The sequence below is a fragment of the Danio rerio genome, chromosome 4 (assembly GCF_052040795.2).
Source record: "Danio rerio strain M-AB ecotype USA chromosome 4, GRCz13ab, whole genome shotgun sequence".
NCBI lineage: Eukaryota > Metazoa > Chordata > Actinopteri > Cypriniformes > Danionidae > Danio > Danio rerio.
Genome location: NC_141024.2, coordinates 78919705 through 78932500, shown reverse-complemented (window position 1 = coordinate 78932500; position 12796 = coordinate 78919705). Strand labels below are relative to the sequence as shown.

Genomic DNA, 12796 nt, shown 5'->3' with positions numbered 1-12796 from the left:
AGAAAATACAACATGTCTGTTTTTCTTTCTACATGTGGATTCAAAAATGTCAACAATGTAAGTTCATTTAAAATATAATCCTTCTCCACTCACTCTGGTTTAGAGACTACTGCAGCTGATGGGGATGACACTGGAGAGGACAGAGGGGACGCCACTGGAGAAGGCCAAGGCAATGCCACTGGAGAGGACAGAGGGGATGCCACTGGAGAATGCAGAGGTGATGGCTCATGTGGTTGAAGGAACAGTCTGTATTAGTGAAGTTGCAGTGTTGGTTTAAAAAAACTACAATGTATCTTTAACAATTAAATGGTTAATTCACCCCAAAAATTTAAATTCTGTATTTTATCAAATTACTCGCCCTTATGTCATTCAACATTCATAAGACATTTTGTTCATCTTCAAACACAAATAAAGATATTTCTGATGAAATGTAAAAGCTTTCTGACCTCTGATAGAACATAATTGCCACATTCAAGGCCCAAAAAGAAATGGTTAGAATAGTCTATTTGACTCCACCTTAATGTTATGAAGCAACAGGTATACTTTTTGTGTGTAATAAAACAACACAAACTAAAAATAACATCTTAATTAAACAATTTCTTATTTTTTATGTTGGTCTCTTACACAGTTGATGTAGACACAACGTTGTGACATACAACCCAGAAGCGCTGCACTGTGTTCACTACGTCAACTGCGTAGAAAACTGATATGGAAGAGAAGAAATAGTTTAATTAAGAGGTCTTTTTTTTGGCCCACAAAATGTATTCTTGTTTCTTTGTGACATTGGTAACATAAGGTGGATTCACTGTGGTCAAATAGAGTATTTTAACAATGTCTTATTTTCTGGACCTTAAATGTTTTAATTGGTAGGCTGTCAGGGACAGAACACTTTCAGTAAAAACTTTAATTGTGTTCTGAAGTTGAACATGACTAATGAACATCATAACTTTGGGTACCTTAAACGTTAACAGATAAGCACAAGATTAAATGCTGCGAAAGTAATGTTCATTGTTTTTAAAAGATAGTGTACTATTTTACAGTGCTACAAAAGTACTTGGTTTTAACCATTTAATTTGCTTTTAAAATGCATTCAAAACAAGCAAAAGTTGACAGTCAGATACATTAATGATTTTCACCTCCATATCCTCCAAGTGCAACCACTGAACATGTATATTTAATGGAGTCGATATGTTGTGGTCGAGAAGTGTCCCAGAGGCAGTGCTCATTATTGACATCACTGATGTCATTTCTTGGATGATAAAAAACTCTGTTGAGTCATTATGTCAACCAACAAAGTCAAAGAGGACCTGAAAACCAAAAACATTTATCTCAAACCAGTCATAAAGAGTTAATTTCACAGGTATTATATGCAATAAAACTAATTCTATATCAATAAACAGAAATTAAATGCTGCCTAACACCTTTTAGGCAAAAAATACTTTAGTTACTGGATTGATAAATCATTTTTCTCTGTAAGTATGGAGTTACATTGCTATTTTTAAGAAACCAAAAACACAGCTTTGTTATTAGACGCTGAACAGACACAGATACACATCTCTGTCATTATTCAAATAAATGCTATAATTAATTTATTCAATACATGTAATGTAACACTTTATCTGTGTCTAATTCAAAGCAAGCAAAATGCTAGACACATGTCCTGTAACTGATGAAAATAACCGTCAATTTTAGACTGAAATAATTTCACTGACTTGTCTCAATTATAAAACTGAGACGATATTACCAATATTATTTATTACTGCTACTGACTGTAGTATTATTTTTATGATTAGTATTATTGTTGTTGCTGTTGGTTTTAAAAAATTATTGATGTCTATTACTTATCTACATGTTTTCCAGAATACCAGGAAAAATAATATTAATGTAAATGTAATAATAATATTACTATTACAATTCATAGACCAATAGCTTTAATTGACCAATTATGAAAAACTATATCTATTGCTTTAACTCAAGTTTTATTTTTATGTTTGTTAGTCGATTTCAAATTAACACATTGCTTGTGTTTATGTGAACAATTACTCCATCCAAGTTAATCCAGTGGAAAACAAAATGTTTGTTTTAGTAATTTTTTATCAAAATCTGAACATTTGCTTACGCTCCAAATATAGATTTGTACTGGTTTCTTGTTATGTATTTATTATGTGAAGTTGTTGCAGTTTATCAGTTTTGTAATAAAAAAAAAATTGTCTCACACTCAATTATTGCCCTGCTATCAATAACAACTTTAAAATTGTCAGCACTGCATGTAAAATGACCATAAGTACTGTGAAAATGTCCTTGCTCCATTACCTTAAATAAATATTTCACAGGAGGGCCCTCAACTGTAGTTCATGCTACAACGCAGTAAAATCTTCAGAGTAAAATTTACTCAGTTAAGAGAATATTTGGTCCCTCTCTAAATTGAGCAAAATTTACTCAGCAGCAGAGTTAAAGTTAATGAGACAATGATGGGGCTAATTAAGTTATGATTGAGCACTGATGGTGAACACCTGCTGTTAATAAGCAGAAACAGAGAAGAGAAACACAAAACTACGGCTGTTTCTCAATTCCAAGAACGCAGAGAACGGACTTGTGAGTAAAAAATAAGAGACTTTAAAATTTTAGGTCAGCTATTCCTTTAAGCTATGTACTCTGAAGATATTTCTATTTTAAACAAAATATATTCACTAACACTCATCTGGCAAATCAAAGGCAATCTTCAATCAGCAATGACCACAGATGGGTGGTGTCCACAGCGGTAACAGAAATAACTGTACGTATACTGCCTGAGAGCACTGAAGTGGTAGAATGCTTTTCTCAGTGTTGTGTGGCACTGTAGTCCCAGAATGAGATTCTATAGTGTGCAGCATTCTACCAACAACAATGTGATTCTGCAAAAAAAAAATACAGAATGTACCTTTAAACATGTTGTTTATATGTTATGTTGTGAGTAGAAAACAAAGCGGGATGGAAAGAAAGACCCTGTTGTTATAATTGGGGAATCCAGAATTGTAGTCCTGAAAACGAACTACATTTCTGCAAACTGGGCATGCCTTGGCATAAACGGAAATACCTAAAAGAAAACGCATCAACACAAATTGGTTGGCATACAAGAAATACATAGAGCTTATATACAGTATATATAAGAGATATATTTAATAACATACCTTACCTCTATTCTGCCAAAACATCCCATAAACAGTTGCTTGTGTTGTAACCACAAAAGCATTGCTAAGATCGGGAGGACATGACCCTGGGCAGTATGGACAGGTTGTTTCTGATGGTATAAAGGTTTCTGGAATGGGTTTTTCTGTTTTGTTAGTTTCAAGTGGAATGTCTTCCGGTAATCTTTTGCAATTCCACAAGTAATTGGTCATTGTGATCACACTACTCCGTGAAAAGGCCAAGTGCTCATCCATACCGACATTCCCAATGAAGCACTCCTCAATATCTTCTATATCCTCCGGGGCTTCCGGTGCGTTTTTCAACAAATAAGGATGCTCCTAATAAATCCACCACATACACATGTATATGTGGACACAGCTGATACTGTCCTTTACACCGATGTACTTGCAGTGCCATTTTCCCAATTGTTTGTCAAATGTGGAAACTGTCCTTCCAAACTTACAACAAGTGTCCTTCTCCCCAGAGTACACTAAGAAAAATAGATATCTCTTTGACAGATTGTGTTCCCCCAAGAAAATAGGAAACACACTGTCTACTTCGTGTGAGCAAGCATGTTGGTAAAGTTCCAAACATTCCTCTTGCCTAGACTTAGAAAGGAGTCCCTTTTTAACCACCTCCTTTACGGTTTTCTCTTGTAGTGCTGGTGGTGGAATGTATGCACTGGTTTTCTTGGTCCGCTCTAAGTGGTGGCATTCTTTCCCTGGGTTTCCACTTTGAGCAGCTATGGCCATATAGTCTCTGCATTCCTCCACTTCACAATCTTAGAGCTGTGATGTTAATGTCTTTTGGACATGTATTGGCAATCTGATACCATGGGATTGCTTTGTGGTCACATAAATCCCATTTTTGGGTCAATGCACAACATTGGTTCTTGCCCAGCATGTTGTTTCTTTGTATGCCGTAATAGGTTTGAGTTTGTGCTAAATGTGATACCACATATATGGCATATTTTGTTTGCTTTTGGGATGTCTTTATCTTCAGGTTGTTTCTTTTCTAAGAATAAAAATACATGTCATAGTGTGATTAACATAATTTTAATGTGTTATTGTGTCATTACTTCAGTTGGGTTAGAAACATAAATGTACTCACCAGGGGCCTCATGTACGAAGACTTGCGTGGAAATCTTACTAAAACATTGCGTACGCACAAAGCTGTAAATGTGCGTACGCAGAAAAAAATTCAGATGTATGAAACACTGCGTACGCCGAATCTCACGCATATTCTTTTGTACATCCGAATAAACGTGAAACTGAGCGCAACATGCACGAGCACAAAACCCCTCCCTGCCTCCTCCCCCGTATGAATATGCTAATGACTATGCTAATGAAAAAACCCAACGAAAAAGCAAAGGCAAAAGCAAGCAAAAAGAGAAACTTTGAACAGAATGTGAATTGGAGGTGCTGCTTTCGGAGGTAGACCGGAGAAAAGCGGTGTTATTTGCAAGTTTGTTCTCCGGAATTAACAACAAAAGAAAAAAATAGAGTGGGAGAGTTTAGCTGATGCGGTTAACACAGTTGGGTCTGAACATCGCACTGAGTGCATTAAAAAAATAAATAGTGTGGTTTATATCTGTAAAATGTTGCAACACTCTGAACAGTCTCAGTGGCGCGCTCGTAAGACGCATGTGATCATGTATTGACACGTTCGAGCATGAACTCGGCTCGAATCTAGCGTCTGATGAACTCTTTCTTCTTTTTTTTCCCCGCTACATATCAGATTTTGCCAACTATTTATCATGAGAAAGACAAGTAGGAATCATCAATAAGTCTGTGCATCATATTTTATTTGCACATTTATTGAATGGAAATGTTTCTAATTCACGAATGCAAATTCATCTTCAGATAGTGTCTTTATAGCAATGTGCGTGCAGTAGATAGCTCAGATTACATTGGGAAAACAGGCGACTGCTGCAAATTGTGCTTTAATGTTTAGCTGGTCAAATGTATGGTATGGAAACCTTATATACCTGCTAGATGAACCCGTCTCATACAGCTGCCATTGCAAGGCTCAGACACTTTGTAGAGAGGAATTTAACACAACTGCCTCTAGGAGTCGCCAATGGAAATAAAACAGACACGCACAAAAAATGTGCGTACGCCTGCCAAAAAGCTGCCGTGAAGCTGCGCACATTCCCACGTTCAGTTCATTATTAGTAAATCCAAACGTAAGCGATTCTGAGCGTGAAACCTGGCGTACGCAAAGTTTTTGTGCGTACGCAACGTTGATACATGAGGCCCCTGATGTTGTTGTTGGCACCATCAGACCTGAAGTTGCAGAAAAAGGGAATTATACAGTTGAAAAATGCTATTTCACTCATTAAGCTTAAAGGATTTAGAATATTTACAATAGCCTACCATGTTTACGCAAGTGTGTTTTAAAATCTACAGATCTGCTTATTATTTTGGCACATTTAGGACAATGCCAGTGACTCCTTGTGCCAAGTTTCCGATCTGGACAGTGGCATGGTATAGTAAATTTATCTTTGAACACAGGATGTTTTGAATATCAAATTAGTCAAAAGACTTCAACTCAACACTTAAATTGAAACTTGGCAAAAGTCAAAAAATGACTTACCACTGAAAATGTCTTGATAAAACCCTGGTAACTTTTCCATCATTCAGGTTTTTTTTTTTTTGTTTTGTTTTTAACCAAAGAATATCTTCTCTTAAGTTAAAATTGCCAACTTTTAAAAAAAAAAAATTTTATGACCTTTTTCCATTCTGTTGAGTTCACTTGTAAAAGCTTTTTAACCATTTTGACTCTAAGAAAATTCTTCATTTGTTTAAATTCAATCAATCCTATCCCTCCTTCTTCTGTTGCTCCTATTATTGTATTGTAAGCAATTCTTGGGGGTTTCCCCTCCCATAAAAAATCTTGAACACACTTTTTCAATCTCCCTTCTATCCAACATGGCATTTCTGTTATATATAATTTATACCATAGCTTTGATGTCATAAAAACATTTAATAATAAGGCTTTCCCCTTTAAGCAAAGTTCTCTTATCCTCCAGAAATTTAATCTTGATTTTATTCCTCTTATTAGATCATCCCACATCTTTTTTGTTGCTTTTCTTTCATTTTTACCAATTAAAATTCCTAAAATTTTATTTCTTCCACTTCTCTAAATTGGAAACAATCTGTTAAAATATCTGCTTTACCAAACCTCATATATTGTGTTTTATTTTCATTTATTTTGCTTTCTGTCCCCTTACAAAACTCTTTTTCCATGGCTTCTTTTACACTCTTTTTCTCCTTCACTATTATTGCTGTATCATCAGCATACTGGTATATTTTTCCTTCATCCTCCTCTTCTTCTATTTTTATTCCTTTAATTTTAGTTTCTTGTTTTATTGCTAACCCTAAAGGTTCTGCGACTAGGGAATATAATTGCGCTGAAAGAGGACATCCTTATCTAATTGATCTTGTAATTTTAAAACATTTTTTTAATTCTGTTAAAAAAAGTTACATTTTACTTTTGTTAAAGCCCCTTTGTAGAGGCTAAGCCTATTGGTTGAAGTCCCTGAGATGTTGTTAGACAGGCACCCAGCTGACGCACACTGTCCTCTGGCTGATGTGGTGTAAATGAAATGAAGTCTTACTTGTTTCCGAAGATGTTTACGTTTATTGCAGTTGCAAACTCCAATAGTTCACAAATTTCCTTTCAGGTAAGTTTCCGTTCGTAGAAGTCAAACACTGCCACATATCTTGACTTACAAACAAAACAAACCGTCATGCTAAAGCATGAATGAATGTATGCGGCTCTCTGTGTGAATGCGCGTGAGTGTTTGTTTGTGTTTGTGGGTGTGTGTGCGTTTGAAAGTGTGTGCGTTTGAAAGTGTGTGGTCAAAACTGTATGTGCTCCCTTCCGTCTAGCAACACCTGTTACCTGAATGTTCGTTCCCACTTATAAAGCCTGTTTAAAGAGCACCACCTAGTGGAACAATGAGCAAAGTTGCCAAATGGCTCCTACACCCTTTATATAAAATGTTTATCCAATTAATAAAATTCTCTTCAAATCCAAATGTTTTGAGTACATCAAATAAATAAGTATGTTCTACTAAGTATTCCTTTTAAAATATCTTTAAAAACAAAATAAAATTCATTTCCTATTCCGTCTATACCTGGACTTTTCATTTTAAGTAGTTGATTTATTGCAATTTCAATCTCTTCTTCTTCTATTTCTCTGTCACATTCTTTATTTTTATCTTTTTCTAGTTTTACTTTTATATAATTTAGAATCTTCCTTTCTATTTCTTCAATACCTTTTGCTTTATTTGATATTTTGTGTTTTCCCACCATATCCTTTTATCTTCATCATACATTCTATTTTCTTTTTCTTTCTCTATTATTTCTTAGATTTTCTAACAAAATCTTCATTTTTAAAAATGGTTGTGTTTAAAATCCAAGTCCCTGGTCCTTTTTGTATGTTTTCTATATTCACTTTAAAATGCAAGAACTTATGATCACTAAAACTGTTCTCTTCATACTGTGTGTTTTCTATAAAATTTTCAAAATTTCTAGTACATAAAATAAAATCTATTCTCGTTTGACATATAAAATTCCCCACAAACTCTCTTTTTTCTTTATTCCTCTCCCTCCATATATCTACTAAACTATTTTCCTTTAATAACTCATTTAGTTCCTTTCTACCTATATCCGATTTAAAAACCATTCCATCAGCCATATCTTGTTGTCTAAAAACAGTATTAAAATCTCCCATCATTATTATTTCTTTAAACCCTTTAATACTTCATTTAAAACCTCAAAAGACTCTTTTTTTTGTCTTAATCTTCTGTTGGTGCATGTATATTTGCTATTAGTAATTCATTTCTTTTATAGTTAACCTCTATCACTAAACATTTCCCATAATTATCTCCATACACAATTCTATTAAAGTTTAAAACATCTTTCCTTATTAAAAAAGCAACACCTCTTCCAGATTTACCATCACCATTATTATATATAATATCCCCTTGCCACAACTTTTTAAAATCGTCCATTGCATGTTCTTTCCAGTTTGTTTCCTGTAAACCTATCACTTCCTTGTTTTTACATTTCCCTCTTATTTTCTCAAATTTATCTTTTCCCATTAGTCCCCTTAATTGCATAAAAAAACACAATTTAAAACGCTTAAAATAAATAAAAATTAAATTAAAAACCTACACATCCTTACTGTCCATCATCTCCTTCCAAAGCTCTCAACCAACAACCCCTTCCGTTAAAAGAGACAAAGGTTAAAAGCATTTTAAAATAAATAAAATATTTTAAAACATCATTTTCTTCATCTTCTTTCAGTCCCCTTAACACTTCATACCTATTTACATATTTAGCTCTGTTCTTTGTTCAAACTTTTTTCTTTGCCATGTCCAAATTTGGTTTTACCTTAAAAGTTCTTCTTCTTAAAAATCCTCTTTCCACTTTGTTCTTATCCATATTTTCCATCCTTATTTCTTCATCCTTTGCCATTCCTTCAGCTTGACCAGTCTTATTTAGTTCCTCTTTTTCCACTTTCTTAAAAAAGTTTTAAAACTGTCCAATATGTCTATTTGTGACCACTGTTCATCTTGTCCTGATAACTTTACTTCATTCTCTTCATTTTCATTTTCTCCTTCCTTATTTTATTGTTATTCATTTCCTCCTTCATTGTCTTTTCTTCTACTTCATTCACTGTTCATCTTGTCCTGGGGTTCTTCATAGGTGGATAACTCAGTTAACAAGATTTGGTTAATGATGATTTGACACGATCCAGGATTATTTTGTTCTTCAAAACTCTTCTGAGAATTGTTGTCATAGCTACAGTTCTGATAGCTCAAACCTGCTAGGGAACAATTGCTAAGGTGTTGCTAGGCGGTTGCTAAGGTGTTGCTAAGTGGTTGCTAGGTGGATGCTAGGGTATTACTAGGCGGTTGCTAATGTGTTAGATGGTCGCTGGGTGGTTGCTTGGCGGTTGCTAAGCTGTTGCTAAGGTATTGCTAGGCAGTTGTTAAAGTATCGCTAGGCGGTTGCTAAGGCATTGCAAGGCATCTGCTAAGGTGTTGCTTGGTGGTTGCCAAGGAGTTGTTAGATGGTTGCTAAGGTGTTGCTAGGCAGTTGCAAAGGTGTTGCTATGCGGTTGCTAAGGTGTTGCTGGAAGGTTGCTAAGGTGTTGCTAGGTGGTTGTTAGGTGTATGCTAAGCTGTTGTTAGATGGTTGCGAAGGTGTTGCTAGGTGGTTGCTAAGTTTTTGTTAGCCAGTTGCTAAGGTGTTGCTAGGCAGTTGCTAAGGTGTTGATAGGCGGTTACCAAGGCATTTGCCAAGGTGTTGCTAGACAGTTGCTAAGGTGTTGCTAGGTGGTAGCTAAGGAGTTGTTAGATGGTTGCTAAGCAATTGCTAAGGTGATGCCAAGCGGTTGCTAGGGTGTTGCTAGGGGGTTGCTGGGTGGTTGCTAAGGAGTTGCTAGGTGGGTACGAAGACGGTTGCTAAGCTGTTGCTAGGCGGTTGCTAAGGTGTTGATAGGCAGTTGCTAAGGTGTTACTAAGTGGTTGCTAAGGTGTGGTTAGGCGGTTTCTAAGGTGTTGCTAGGTGGTTGCTAAGGTGTTGCTAGGTGGTTGCTAAGGTGTTCATAGGTGGTTGCTAAGGTGTTGCTAGGTGGTAGCTAAAGTGTTGCTAGGCATTTGCAAGGTGTTTTTAGGCAGTTGCTAAAGCGTTGCAAGGTGGTTGCTACATGGTTGCAAGGTGTTGTTAAGCTTTCTCAGAAAATATGAAAAAAGTTTTTTTTAAGTAATTGCAGAGATGGCAAAAGCATCTTGCTATATTAAAGTTATTACAAGACAGAGAGGGAAGGGTTTTGAGAAGAGGGAGGAGAAAGTAGAATGGGGATAGCAGAGGTATAGAGGCAGGGTACGTAGCTGGTGGATCTTTGTAGTCCTTTATCAGAGGAGGGGATTATGAAGGGACAGGAAGTGGTCATGTGCAGATTTGAATGGCAGACCATGCAGGAAAGATTACAGCATTCTAAGAAAACTCTGTTGTGAAGATCAGTATCCATGGCCCCCCAGTAGGGACACCGATTTCACTGAGTAACATGTATAACTGAATAATAATCGATGTCAGCACCTGATAGGATGAGGTTCTTGATGGTGTTGGAGGAGGGGGCCGTGCGGAAGAAATGTGAGTAGGGAGGGTGGACTGTTGGGAAGGGTTACTAATGCAGGTGGGTGCTTGATGAAGGGATGTAGAGGAGAAGAGGTGAGGATACTGAAAGAGGGGAAATAAGAAGGGAGAGGAAGGACTTGTAGAGAAAGACTGGGTAGAAATAAGCTGGCTTGAAGAGTGAGGGAGGTTAGAAGGGAAAGAGATTTAAGGAGGGTTGAGAGTGGAATGGATGACTGGAAGAGTAGGGCTGGAGTTTTCACTGGAATGTGGAGCTGGAGGCCAAGGGAGGGGGGTGGTAAGTCCGAGATTGGCGTCATTATCCGGTGGATTATCCATGTTTTGGAATGTTTTGGTTGATGCAGTTTGTCTTGTTCTGAGGGATTGTTTTTTATTGCTTAGTTGCTTTTTTTGATGGTCCGAGGAGATTTTGTGAATGCGGAGCTGTGGTGGGGATAAGGATAGGGGATGTGGCGGGAGCGAGCGGTTCTGCTGTCCTGAGGGGGTGGAGTTGGTGACGAGATGGTTTCATAGAGTTTCAGTAATTTTGTTTTATTGCAGCGGCTGGGGATGGAGATTCCGGTATTTATGAGGGTCTGGTGGAGTTCGGTCATTGTTATCTTGTTGGAAGTGAGGGATGATGATCTTGCGGAGGTGCATTAAGAACCTGGAGAAGGTGGGTGGCGATTTGAAGTGGCAGGAGATGGAGATTGTGTCCTTGCTGAAGTAGAGCAGATAGGCCTTCGGCCTCTTATTGGAGGGTTGGTATCGAGTTGGCTTCCAGGCTGAGCTTGGTGTTGTTGAGCTGGGGCTGGTGTTTCTAGGAGAGCAGAGATTTCGTTCCTGTCCATGTTGCTGTAAATGATGTGAGAGTAGATTTAATGCTGCTATTTCTTATTTTCGCTGTTGTTGTATTGCTGCTGTTGTTGAATTGTAATAGTCAGATGATGGTAGTAGAATTGTTGATGGGTTGTAGAGAGATGTTAAACTTTAGAAGCTTGTGAAGGAGCTGGCGCAGTCCTGTCAAGAGCTTTCATCGGAAAACGAAGATAAGGGAGTTATTTTTTGCTAGGCTTCTTATTATGAGTTTGGATTAATCTGATTGGCTAACTAAAGATTGTAGATGAGAGACCAGACTTAATTGTTGATACCAAGAATTCAATTGTTGATTTCAACAACTAAATTGCTACTAGTAAAAATTGGTTTGTCCTCCACACACTTGTCCTTCACTGTTACATCCTCTCTTCCCTCACACACACAGTTCTCACTTCTTGATGTAAATAGTGCAGCAAAAACACTCTGTTCCAATATACATCCTGCCTAGGTGAGATCTTGCCTGTCGCCACCAGCCCAACGCACCTACTCCCTCTAACCGCTGGCTGTCGGATGGTCTGGGAAAATAGTTAGTTTTAGGGTTAGGACATGTTCTGTGATAACATTGAACAGCACCCAGGGCAACAGAGAGAGAGCATGGCACAAATCAAAAGCCTCCACTGACCTTCTTAGCAAGTACCAAAGCCAGCTGGCATCATTAGCCTCCCAACTCCATTCGGCCAAAACCCCATACTACCATTACAAAATTAACACCACTTCTGACGTCCACAAACTATTCAAGACATTTTATACTTTGCTCTGTCCTTCTCCATCAACTCCTTATCAGCTGGCCTCCTTCTTTACACAAATAAACACTCAAATTAGCAGTCAAACAACACCCTCTGAAGAAAAAGTCAATCTCTTCCTTCACTCCACACTGGCACATTCCCAAACACTTTTAAGCAGATGTAATGAAGGCCAGCTAGTGAACTGCTTACTCCTCTGCATACATCACCTTCCCTACAACTCCACACATTCAATACAATTTCTCAGTCAAGCTGGGATCATCCACCATTACCCCATGTAGTTCGGTAAGAAATCTTAGGGTGATACTGGATAATCAGTTGTCCTTCAAAGAGGACATTGCTAACACAGCTCCATCATGCAGAGCTGCACTTTTCAACATTAGAAAAATCAGACTCTACTTATCAGATCATGCCATGCTGCACAACTTTTAGTGCAAACTCTTGTCATTTCAAGGCTGGACCCCGACAGTGCTCTTCTAGCTGGATTCCCATCCTGCACCCTTAATCCTCTACAGATGCCCCAGAACGCCACAGCTCATCTGGTCTTCAATGAGAGCCCATGTACCTCCTCTCTTTATCTCCCTGTATTGGTTACCGCACGAGGCTCTTGTCAAGTTCAAATCACTGCCACTGCACCCTCTTACCTCCACCTACAGCTGAAGGTCTACATCCCCTCTAGAAGCCTCCAATCTGAGCTATAAATCACTTTCCAAAACCTTCTCATTGACTGTTTCATGTTGGAGGAATGTCTTCTTGTAACATTTGTTGTACAATAGTAACAAACTTACAAGATATTTTACCACATGAAATTACCAAGCAGTCTGTTAATGACTTACACTGAGCATAATGGTATGGGGC

General features: G+C 37.5%; 2 protein-coding genes and 2 pseudogenes across 5 annotated transcripts in view; 1 reads left to right on the top strand and 3 right to left on the bottom strand.

Moving 5' to 3' along the window:
• The window catches only part of LOC141381853 (uncharacterized), a 25939-nt gene extending 23719 nt beyond the window's left edge, over positions 1-2220 (top strand). Inside the window, exon 5 of one of the 2 annotated variants that reach the window (XM_087249561.1) lies at positions 104-2220. The gene's annotated coding sequence lies outside the window, so the exon portion shown is untranslated. The remainder of the gene's footprint in view (positions 1-103) is intronic. The other variant, XM_087249562.1, reaches the window with a different exon arrangement.
• The window catches only part of LOC148682947 (G2/M phase-specific E3 ubiquitin-protein ligase-like), an 8653-nt pseudogene extending 5231 nt beyond the window's left edge, over positions 1-3422 (bottom strand).
• Positions 1-12796, bottom strand: part of LOC137489621 (uncharacterized) — a 403605-nt gene that overhangs the window by 302609 nt on the left and 88200 nt on the right. The window lies entirely within an intron of this gene.
• Positions 3507-4290, bottom strand: LOC137491468 (uncharacterized; annotated as a pseudogene).